Raw genomic sequence first — 9,784 nt, 5'->3', positions numbered from 1 at the left:
GGCTGTTCCCTCCGCAGGCAGTCAGTGCCTGGGATGTCTGTATGGCTAGCTCCTCCTCAATTGGGTTTCCATTCTCATTCCACCTCCTCAGACAGCCTCCACTGCCACCCCAGCACAGGAACCTATTTCTATTATCTCCACAGGACGAACGCTGCTGCTTTGCTCAGTTGTCCGTCTCAGTCACTGCAGAGTCTCCCATCTCTGACGCAGAGCTCAGCACTAGTAGGGCTCAGCAGGTAGTTGCGGGATGGAGGAAAGGAGGACTCATATATGCACGGGCACAGGGCAGGAGGAGAGCTGGCCAGTCGCTTGGAAGGAGGTGGAGAGGACATTGCAGCTAAGGAGCTGTCCCTTCCCTTGCAGGGTGCAGCCAAAGTCTGAGGGTTCTTCCCTACGCTGAGTCACAACCCGGACTCCAGGAACTCCCAGCCCCGGACCCCAGCTCTGCTCCGGACCCACCCGAAACCTCCTTCTCCTCCTTCCTATCAAGCATTTGAGTCTTTCCTTAACTAAACCCCTCCTTGTAACAGGACACGGCTGACAGGCCCTCTGCAGTCCCGCTGGCCTCCCGGGCATAAGCTCTGTATTGGCCAACGTGCCCACCCAGAAATGGGCATATTACTATTGTTAACAATAACAGCAGCTAATATTTGTTGAACACCACGTGCTAGATACATTACTAAGCACTTTACGTGCATTTTCTCATTTCAGACTCACAACACTGAGAAAGGGTTATTATGAACATTTTACCAATGAGGGAACTAAAGCCCAGAAATGTTAAGCAACTCACCCAAGATCACACAGCTAAGAAGCGGCAAAGCTGGGATTAGAACCCAGAGAGCCCCACCAGGGAGCCCAGGGCCAGCTGTCCCTCTTCCCCAGTTGGACCTGTTCAGTGGGTAGAGGCCTCAGATTGCACAGCCAACACCAGAGAGCAGGTGGGAAGCCCCGGGCCCTGGGTTCTGGGCTTTTGAGCCAGGCACTGACCCCTGAGCTGACTTTCTAACTTCAGGACACCCTTCAACATTTATAAAACAACGCATTCATCTTGTTAGTCTTGGTCCATCCTTCTGCCCAGTTGCCATCATTTGGGATCTTGATGGTGTCATACCTCTCAGCCCTCGGTCACGACAAAGAGATGGCTGGCTTCCCTCATAAGTCTTCATCCAAGTCACTGATCCAAACATTCACTGGAGTGGGTCTAGGACCAGCCCGCAAGCACCGCTGAGCTGCTCTCCAGGCTGTTATCTGCCCCCTCAACCCATCAGCAGCCTTTGGGCATGACTGTTGCGAATCCACCTACCTCTGTCCAGCCTTCCTTCCCCACCATGCTGTGAACACTAGCCCCAAACTCAAATTCATATTCACTGTAAACCACGGTAAATGTCGCCTCTGCAGAATTTCTAAGCCCGGGTCGGCTCCTGACTCCAGGAGACCCTCCCCAGGCCCGGTTCCTCCACTCAGTCCCAGGAAAGGGTTGCCCCGGGCAATTCTGGTCCCGGCTCGGCGTCCTGGCAGCTGAGCTCCCCAACTCCTGGAACCCGTTCCCCGCAGCTGGCTGGGAAATGGAAGGAATTTCTCCAGCCTGGCCACCTCCAGCGCCCCTCGCGGGCCAAACCCCACCCTTGGCGGGCTGGGGACAGAAAGCGCTGGCCGCCGCACTGGGGGCCGACTCGGAGCTGGCAGGATCAGCTGGGAATCCAGTCCCTGTCCCCGCGCCCCGGTTCCCAGCAGGACCCCCAGCGGGGCCTAGCCGGCCCCGTGCATCCGCGGAGACCCCACTCTTCCCGGGCCTCTCCCGGGGACCACCGCGCCGCCTCCCCGCACGGCCCGCTCACCTGGCCCGGCGCGCTCGGCTGGCCTCTCCGACCCCGCCTCCCGGGGTCGCGCGCCCGAAGGCGGCAGCCGCTCCTCTCCTGGGGGCCCATGCCGGGGTCGGGGTCGCCGCGGGGCCCCCGCCAGTGCCGCCGCCGCCGCCGCCTAGCGCTCCCGCGCCGCGCCCCCGCCCGCAGCCCCCCGCCCGCAGTTCCGGCCGCGCCGCGCCCCCCGCCCCCGCAGCCCGCGCCGCCCGGCCCGGCCCGGCGCGCCTCCCCCGGCGGGCACCGTGACGCGCGCCCATTGACGTCTCCGGAATCCCGGCGGCGGCGGCCGACGCAGCCTCATCAATGGGCTAAAAATAGCGGCGCTCGGAATAGTCGCGAGCGCCCCGCCCCGCGGCCCCCCCCACCCCCGGGCCGCACACCCCGTTACATAATCCGGCCTGCGGCGGGGAGACCGGGCTCGGGGAGCTGTTTTGCAGGGGAGGGTTTTGTGGCCTGGCTAACACCTTCCGAGGCGGCAAACCTGGAGCTGGGTTATACTTAAATTTACCCGGGGCTTCCCCTAAGGGAGAGGTGGAAAAAGTGAGGCCCAGAGACGCGCGGTAGCGGCCCGAAGTCACACAGCAGTTAGGCTGGCTTGAGGGACAGGGCCCCCGCCCTCTGAGCCCTGGACACCCCCACCAGCATCGCTTGGCCTGCGTGCCATCCCAAGGGCAAGGAACCCAGCTAGCGGGGTGCCCAGCTTCCACACAAGAAGGCAGGTTAGAGAAAGAGGACTTCTTGGGAGGGTGAAATTTCTCCTGAAGAGAAGCGTCCCTAGAGGCAGGTGTGCAGGCAGGGGCCAGGCCCTGGTGGTAGAGTCACTGATCTGGCTGCTCCCATACTCTGTGTGACCTAGGGCAAGTCACTGCACCTCTCTGAGCCTCAGTGTCCTTACCTATAAAATGAGGATGCTAATAGGATCCACCTTTTCTGCTTATCGGCAGGATGGATAACCGGTGCAGGTGCCGTGTACACAGCAAGCACTCAGTTGTTCCCCTCGCTCTCCTTTAGGAGTCTGACTGCCCCCATCCACAGAGGCTCACCACAGTGGCCAGGAAGCTGTGAGTGGCCCACCCTCTTCTGACGAAAGTTCCAAGCACAGGCCTCCCCAGGAGGAAGCTTGGAAGGTTTCTGCCTCCCCCCTGACTGGAACACTCGGTGGGAATGGGAGCACTGTCTCATCCTGAGCAGACCCTTCCCTGACAGCCGCCTGCTCAGGAGTGGCTGGTTCAGGCAGGCCAGGCCAAGCTGGAGCAGTGGGGCCGGCATCTGGCTGAGTGGGGTTGGGGTGACAGTGTCTGCTCCTGTACCCATCAAGCAGGACCAGTCCTGCGCTCGGCTGCACCAGCCACCAGCCCCTGCTCGTTTCTGGAGCCACCTTAAATCACCAGCAGGCTGTCCAATGCCGGCACCCAGGCCAGGCCCACGCAGCCAAGAATCTCCTCTGCATTCGAAACTCCTAAAGAGGCCCCACACCCCAGCTCAGCCCTCATTCCAAGGGCCACATTCCTCTCCCCGGCCCCCTGTCCACCCCCAGAAATCCTTTTCTGGACCTGTCCTAAACTCCTACGGCAATCGGAAACCCCTTTCTCTCGTTCCTCATAATGATCCCAAGAATCTCTGGCTTGTCTCAAAATCAACTTCTCAGAACCTTGACATTTCTCTCCCAGATTCAAGTCTTAGGCTGATCTAGAGACAAAGAAACCACGGCTTCAAAAATGGCAAAGTGGGGGTAGCCCTGGGCCGGCTGCTTCCTCCCCCACCCGCTCTTCTTCCTACCCCAAGACTTCTTTCCAAATGGGCTCTTTAAAGAAGCCACTACCCCCTCTTTTTCTTTTTCCAGAAATCTAACTTTTGAAATACATTTTTAAAATATTTGCCTGTGTAGGAGAAATACATTTATTTGGACAGGAAGGATAAAAAAAAAAAAAAAAAAGGCTCAGTTACCAGTTTTTCCATGAAGGCTTCCAGCCCACAGAGGTCTCTCCCTTCTATAAATACGTAAGCACAACTTGGCTTTATTATATCCTGTCCTGTTTTATAATGAAGTAAAACCTATATTAAAATATGTAATGCTAAAACACACACACCTGTGTGGCTCATGACAGCAGCGTGAGGCACGAGAGGGAGCACAAGCTCCAGAGGCCTGAGATTGAGACTGCTTCCAACCATTTCCAACTGTGTGACTTCAAGGAAGTTACTCACCTTCTCTGGGCTTCACTTTCTTTATTTGAAACCTCAGGATGACAACATATCCATCTCACAGAGTCATCATGAAGAGTGCATCTTTTTCTCTTATTTATTTATTTATTTATTTTGAGGAAGACTAGCCCTGAGCCAACATTCATGCCCATCTCCCTCTATTTTATATGTGGGACGCCCGCCACAGCATGGCTTGATAAGTGGTGTGTAGGTCTGCGCCTAGGATCCGAACTGGCTGCAAACTTAACTGCTAGGCCACCAGGCCGGCCCCGTGAAGAGCGCATCTTTGATAGCAGATAGAAAGAATGCAGCAAGGAGTCTGGCACGTAGTGACAGACCTGCCATTTCCGTGCAGGAGGAATTGGGGGAAGGAGGGCTGGGGACCTGGTCTTGAAGCTGTACATGCATAGCACTCACCATAGCTTTGCCCAGCTGGTGTGTTTATTTGGGGCCTTGAGGAGCTGCACAGATGATGGGGGCAATGTCACCTCTTAGAGTCATTACGGATGTCCCGTGAATTTCAACACCCTTATTGTCTGCTTGATCCAGGTCACTCAGCTTGTCAGTGGCCAAGCCAGGACCACAGACCAGAGCTTCCGAGTCCCAGACCGGGGCTCTCTTTTCAACCCACCGTCTCGTTCCTTCATACCTTGCCCCTCCTCTTTCTACACAAATTCCAGGAACGACAACACAGCCCCTACTGCAGGTAGGAAAACCAAGGGGAGAGGAGGTCAACTACTTGCGTGGCCGAGGAGCTGGGACTAGAGGGGAAAACAGACACTGCGGCCGGTGCTGTTCCACATCCTGGGAAGTTCCTAAGGGAAAAGGACAAGATCTTCCTGCAGAAAGCTGGCTCCTAGTCTGATTGGGAGGCAGGACACGAGAACAGTTATAAAAACATGGCCAGAAGGGCCAAGAGGCAGCCTCCAAGAGGCCTTGAGCTGGCATTGGGGTGGAATCTAGAGGGTTAATCTGACAGGCCCCATGAGAAGAAGGGAACATGGGGCACAGTGTGAAGGGAGAGCCAGGACCAGGCAAGGCAGAGAGAAGGGAGGGCCTCGCCTGGAGGAGAAAGGCTGACCCGAAGCTCATAGGTATGGGGCAGAGGCAGGATTGAGGTTCTGGGGATGGAAAGCCCCAGGACCCACGACAATCAGCCAGACCCCTAGTGGTCCTCCCCATATGGCCCTCCATCTCACAATGGCAGAAACCCTTGATCCAACCACACCAGTAGTGGAGGCACCATTCCCTCACTGGGGAGCGTGGGGGAAAAGGATGTCAAGGGGGTTCCCCTGCCCATTTGGGCCCAAAAAGACCTCCCTTGCCCAGGCCTGGCCCTCGATGAGGAGAGGGGCTGTGGCGGGGATTCCCTTCATGATTCCTTTCTTTATCTTGAGGATCAAGAAATACTCGACCGGGGTGCCCCCACCCCTCCCCAGGTTTAGGAGGAATTAAAGGGAAAGAAAGAAAAATGGGGGCACAAAGACCGGACCTTCCTGGGGCTGTCCCAGGGATCAGGGGCCTTCCAGGGACACCGCCCAGATGGGGTTACATGCTCTGCATTACATAAGGATGAGGCGGCCCGCTGGGTGCTTTTTCGAAGCGCCTCCACATTTGCTCTTCCCTCGTTGCCATGGGAGGCAGTCAGGGCCGGCACGAAAAAGCGGCCAAGGTCACCAGGCTGGAGGTGACAGCTGAAATGAACGCCAAGATCTCCCCTAAACGCAAGCCAGGCTCTTTATTAAAAACAAACAGAAATCTTCTGTAACTCATTTTTTAAATTGCAAAATCAAACAGGCTCGCTGTAAACAAATGCAGAACCGCGTGATTTACGAAGTGAGAGGCCGGCCCGGCACTCCCAAACGAGCAGACTTCGGTAATCCTCCGCTGTCTGCTTCCAGATCGCTCTCCACGTCGCCAGACATCGGATCTGGCCCCGCGGGCCCTGCCCGAGGGGCCGGGCCGGAAGGATCAGGCAGCCCCCGCCGCCCGCCGCGCCTCGGCCGGGCCCCCTGCGCGCTCCCGGGGGCGGCTGCGCCGCGCCGGGTGGGGCCGGGGAAGCCGCTACGTCACGGGAGGGCGGGGGCCCGCGCCGGCGGCCGGGGCCAGCCAGGATTCCATTACCTCACCAGGCGGCGCCGGGTAAACGCTGCTGCAAGCCATTGGCTCCCGTGCCGCCCTCCCAACCAATAGCACGAGAGCATGCAAATCAGCCACCGCCGGCCGCTTCCCTCGAGTCTGGCGTATGCAAATAGACGTCTTTGCGGGATGAGGAAGAGGGGTCTCGAAATCAGCAGGGGCTGTTTGCGGCCTTTCTGTCGTAAATCTGGTCCAGCCAGTCCTGAGGGAGATGGAGTGTCATTAAGGGTCAGCGGCCTTAATTCTTGAACTGTCTTTCCAGTTAGATCCCAATTCTTAGAGATTCAGTGAACCTAAGAAATGGTGCAAAAATTATTTAGGTCAACTTGGAAATGAGAGCAAGGAAGAAATAAGACATAAAGACACAGAAAACTGGAATGTGCTTTGGAGAACACCTAGGTCAACGTCCTCGCTGAGGACACAGCAAAGAACAAAACAGATACAGCTCCTTCTCTCCTACCCGGCTCCTTACAGCCCAGTAAGGGAGACGGATGTGAAACCATCTTACAGATAAGTACTAAGTGGCATAAAGAGAAAAGGAAATGCAGGATGCCAATGAGATATTCAATGGGGAGTTGTAAATTAGACAGGGGTGGTAGATAAGGGAATGCTTCTCCAAGGAAGCAGCTTTTTTTTTTAAAGATTGGCATCTGTTGCCAATCTTCTTTTCTTTTCTTCTCCCCAAAGCCCCCCAGTACATAGTTGTATATTTTAGCTGTGAGTACCTCTGGTTGTGCTATGTAGGACGCCGCCTCAGCCTCCAGGATCTGAACCGGCGAAACCCTGGGCTCCCAAAGCAGAGTGCAGGAACTTAACCACTCGGCCACTGGGCCTGCCCCAGGAAGCAGCTTTTAAACTAAGGAGTGTCTGTGGGGTGGGGAGTGGGGGGAAGAGCCAAGTGTTCCCGGGAGAGGAAGCAGTATGTGTGGAAGCCCAGAGGTGGGAAAGGGCTTGATTCCTTCGAGCAGCAGAATAAGGTGAGTAACTAGAGCCCAGGGACTAAGGGAGAGTTTCGGGACATGAGGCTGGAGAGGAGTCCTGGGCCAAATGTGTGCTAGGCTCTGGCTAAGTACTTCTCTTGCTTTGTCTCTTCCTTCTTTCAACAGCCCTCTGAGGTAGGTACTGCTTAGTATTGAGGGAACAGATGTCACACAGCTGAGAAATAGCAGAGCGGATTTGTGTCCGGGTTGGTGTGGCCTCAAAGTCTGTGCCTTGAACCGCTGGTCATTGCCTCCCAGATTGGAGTCTGAGGTTTGGAGTGGTGAAGTGATTTGCCCTGAATGTCATGGCTTGCAACAGAGCCGAGCCCTGCAGAGAGGTCTGCAGATTTTTCACTGTGCTGTGAAAGGACACAGGGACAGGGAGAGTAGGGAGGGCATGGAAAGAAAAGGTCCTCTTTGCCCAGACCTTGGGGTTTGCTAGAACTTAGGGTTTCCTGGAGTGGAAAGAGGTAGACGTTTTTAAGCATCTGTCTCTAGGGGTGTGCTGCTGGTCAGCAGGCAGCCCCCTTGGAGGGTTGCTGGGCCTGGCGTGCCAGGGCAGCCCGGATTAGCTGGATCTTGCGTGCTATCCCAGTTGCCTAGCGATGCTGCTCCTCTGGCTCTCACCAGGAGAGCCAGCTCTGGTTACGGGTGACAACTCCCTGGGGTTGGGGGTGGGGGCTGGAGAGACATGGAAGCAGGCGGGAGGGCACGGGAAACCAAGCCTCTCTCCGTCCAGGTTTACCTGGCAGTGGGGTGGGTACCCCTTAGCTCTCTGGCATACCTTTGGGGCCTGTCTCCCCTGTGCCCGCTCTATGGCCTCAGAAGTCCAGGGCGCACAGGCACATGGGGAGGGTGGCAGAGCCAGGGGCAGGGCCTTTCCAGGGAGTGCTGCTGCAGGCGTTTGGAGGGGAGCCCTGCCCTGACAGCTGAGCACCGCGAAGAGCAGCTCTGCCCTCTCCACTGGGCGTCACTGTGTGTGGGCACCTCCTTGGATCCAGCGGCCCTGAGGGTGGTGACAGAGTGGGCTATGACACAGGAGACATGCGGATGGAAGTGGAGTGCAGCCCTGGACTAATGGAGCCTGCAGCCTTGTCACCCTCCCCCCCGCCCCCTGCCCCTGCCAGCAGCGCCCATCCTGGCCCTCATTTCTCTGGCTCTCTTAGCAAAGCTCCCAGCTCTCCCTGGTGCTGGCTGCAGAGATCCCACAGTACTTTCTCTGGCAAGGCTCTGGCTCCCAGCACCCAGGGAGGCTGCAGTGGGTGTGGTGAGGCTGTGAGCTGCCCTAGCCACTCAGGCTTCTGAGTGGGATGATCCTTCAGACACTCGCACCATAAATGTCCAGACGCAGAGTCACTTTGGAACTGTCCTCTGCAGGCCAGGCAGAGCCTCCGCCCAGGGAGGGCCGGGTAACCTGAGCTGCCAGCAGGCACTTCAGGAGGACCTCAGGTCACTTCAGAAGGAGTCAGCTGATGCTCTTGGGGACCATTCATCATGCCCCCAGCCCAGCCCGGCACAGCCATGGCTATTTCCAGTCCCTAGGTATGGGGCAGCTTATGTAACAGGCTGGAAGCCAGGGACTGGGCTGGGGGCACTTGTGACAAGGGATAGGGCTGCTCCCACCTTCCACTGTGAGGCCAGCCCCTCAGAGCCCCGGTTCTTTCTGTGGAGGACTGTGCATGGGGGAGCTCACAGGCTGGGTGTGATGCTTGTGGACAGCCTGGTGTCTACCAGCACACTTTGTGCTTCCTCCCTCCTAACCTGGCCCAGAAGATGGCTCAGCCTCCTTCCTTCCGTTTGAGGCCACCGAGCAGCCTTTCCTTGGTGGCCTCACCCACTCAGCCCAGTATGGCCTCCCCTGGCCCCTCTGTGAGAACCCTGTACCCATCTTGACGCCCCTTCCTAACTCTGGTGGGGACCGGAAAGCATCGCTTGGTGGTGAAGCAGGTTTCAGATACGGTTATTCACATCATGGCTTTGCAAGCTCACTGAGCCTCAGTTTCCCATCTGAGAAATGGAACCATAATATCTCCTTTCTGGTGTGGTTGTGACTATGAGGGCTTAGGAGAACATTCCGGGAGGGCGATTGCTCAGTCTATCTGTGTGGCCTCGGGCAAGTTATTTCAGCTCTCCGTGCCTCAGTTTCCTCAAGTGTAGAATAGAGGCAGTAATACTACCCAGATCCCTAAATTGTGAGGACCCGGTGAGTTTCTCTGCATAAAGCCCTTCAACGGTGCCTGGCACAGGCAGCACCGTCTAAGTGTCAGCTATAATTAGACGAAGTTTGCAGATCATTTTCCCCAGCCTTGGCTCCTAATAAGCTCTTGGTGAAAGGTACTTGTTATTTTTAACCTCTTTCTCCTTCACTATTTTAATCCCCCTCATAAACCCACCTTCAGTCCGCCTTGCATTCCCTCTAAGCTCTCCTCTTTGGTTGCTAGTCTGCTGCCACGGCCAATAAAGGCATGCATAAATTATATTTGTCTGGTGTTTACATTCGCGGAACATTTCACACCCTGCTGTCTGGGCCTCCCAGCGAACCCGTGAGCGAGCGCCGAGTGTCACTGCCCTCATTTTGTAGAGCCCAGGACAGGGTGTGAT

The 9,784-nt window shown here is 56.6% G+C and overlaps 1 long non-coding RNA gene across 1 annotated transcript; it reads right to left on the bottom strand.

Moving 5' to 3' along the window:
* Nucleotides 1–5,783: 5,783 nt before the first annotated feature.
* On the bottom strand, nucleotides 5,784–7,052 carry LOC111773984 (uncharacterized). The gene is made up of 2 exons (XR_002808763.2): nucleotides 6,929–7,052; nucleotides 5,784–6,496 (listed from the first exon to the last, which is right to left on the bottom strand). It is a non-coding gene; the product is annotated as an uncharacterized lncRNA (long non-coding RNA).
* Nucleotides 7,053–9,784: the final 2,732 nt, after the last annotated feature.

The sequence above is a fragment of the Equus caballus genome, chromosome 6 (assembly GCF_041296265.1).
Source record: "Equus caballus isolate H_3958 breed thoroughbred chromosome 6, TB-T2T, whole genome shotgun sequence".
NCBI lineage: Eukaryota > Metazoa > Chordata > Mammalia > Perissodactyla > Equidae > Equus > Equus caballus.
This window is presented reverse-complemented; position numbering and strand designations above follow the sequence as displayed.